A 2,196-nucleotide genomic window follows, 5' to 3' on the forward strand; every position below is an offset into this window, starting at 1 on the left:
ATATGGCCAAATCCAAGAACCACCCCACACATAACCAGCATCAAGAAACCCCAATCACAAAGACACGAATCTCTTAAGGGGGTTGACCCCAAGTTCCTGAGGGACACGTGCTTTGCCAAGAAGCACAATGGGAAGGGCCCTCGTGATGCCCAAGGAGGTCAAGACCAAGATCCCAAAGGATGGAAACTGCAAGCTCTGTCGACTTGCCTACTTCGCTCACCCAAGCTTGGAGAACGTGCTTGTGCCCACATCGCCAGGGATCTCAGGCTCTGCCGGCCAAAGTCCAAGGCCAAGGCTCATGCCAAGCTCCAGGCTGCATCTGTGACTGTGGCTGCCGCTCAGGTGCAGGCTCAGGCTCCGGCTCCCAAAGGTGCCGTGCGCCTATGAAGGCTCCATAGTAGAGGTCTCTGTCTCCCAATGTGAGAATGGAAGGACTGGTGTGATCCTGGGCTGCTGTGTACATGGAGCTGGTGCCCTCCTGTACTATTTGTACAAATAAACAGGAGGCAGGATCTGTATTAAAAAAAAAAGGGTGATTCTGGAACAGATTGTTATGCTGATGAAACAGTTTTCTTCTTGAATTTTTTATTTATTGTGACTTAAAAAAAAAAAACTTTTTTAGCCCTAGCCTGTATGGTTCAGTGGACAGAGCATCGGCCCAAATAATCCCATGTTTGATTCTAGTCAAAGGCATGTACCTCGGTTACAGTCCTGATCCCGTCCTGTTCAGGGCAGGTGCAGGAGGCAACCAATCGATGTGTCTTTCTCTCTCACATTGATATTTCTCTCTGTGTGTCTCTCCCCCTCCTTTCCACTGTCTCTAAACATTGATGGAAAAATATCTTCTGGTGAGGATGAACAAAACAACATTTTTTAAATTGAAATATAATTGACTTTTAAAAACTATTTTAATGCTATTTTAGTTGTTTCCCCCTAACCCTCTATTTTCTAAATTTTTATTCTTGTCAGATAAAAATTTAATGGGGACTCTTCTTCTTAGAAATACAAGGTCTATACTGGTTAAGAAATGGTAGCTTATTGTATACTCACAACCACAATTTTTTAAAATTTTATTGACAATTTTTCACTCTCTTCATAAAGAGCCCAGAAAAAAAATTCCTATAGCCAGAACTACCTCAATAATTTAAGAGAGGTAGTTCTTAAATTGGTTGCAGGTATGGGTGTTCAAATTTGAGCGTTCAAATTTATTGTTTTCTTCCTTTTTAAAAATACAAATCATCAGAAACTACTTCATCCTATAATGATTCTTGTTTACATTTGAGTCAAATACTGTGAATCAAGTGATGCCTCTAAGTACTTGTAATAACCAGAATTCTTCCTAATTGAGGAGACTCTATTTTCTGACACTGGCCAATAACATGTCCAAATATAGGCCAAGATAAGTCCTGTTGTTACTGAATTAAATCTCCAGAAAGTGTACTGTGCCATTAAGTATCCTCTAACTTTTTTGGCTCTAGGGCTTTAAGATTGATTCAACTCTTTTTTTGTGTGTAAAAATAAAAAATTCTGAAATAATGAAATGTCAGTACTCAGCCATAAAAAGCCAGAGACTGCTCAGTGAAGCTTACTTTATGCTTCACATAAATGGTTACATTATTTGCTCTCAACACATTTATTGATGGTCTGCTATAAGCAAAGAACTGTATGTGACAGGTACTGTGGGGATGAAATGATGAAGAGGACACAGACCCAGTTGTTATGATTCAGTGAGGGAGAGGGATGTACACAAATAATTAGAATAAGCAGCACCCAGAATCTGCATTGCAGTGCAAGAACAATGGCATCGGAAATTAGAGTGGCCCCAGCTATAGCAGTAACAGTGAACATAATTCAGATATTCTCTGTAACATAGTCCCCTAACATATAAGATGCAGTGTTGTATGGGCTGGTCCAGTGGTCTCTAAATATTTTGGTTTGCATACATCCATTGATAAAATTTGTTATATCACACCTCCAATATCTAATCTAATAAAAGAGAAAATGCAAATTGACTGCACCTCTGCTACACCCAAGCCACACCCACCAGCCAATCAGAGTGACTATATTCAAATTAACCCAACCAAGATGTCTGCCGGCAGCCACAGAGCTGGAGCAAGCAGGAGGCTTGGTTGCCCTGGCGATGGAGGAAGCCAAGCTTCCCACCTGCCCTGGACAGCTGTGGCCTCCGCTCAAGGC

The sequence above is a fragment of the Myotis davidii genome, unplaced genomic scaffold (genome assembly GCF_000327345.1).
Source record: "Myotis davidii unplaced genomic scaffold, ASM32734v1 scaffold50, whole genome shotgun sequence".
NCBI classification, from domain to species: domain Eukaryota; kingdom Metazoa; phylum Chordata; class Mammalia; order Chiroptera; family Vespertilionidae; genus Myotis; species Myotis davidii.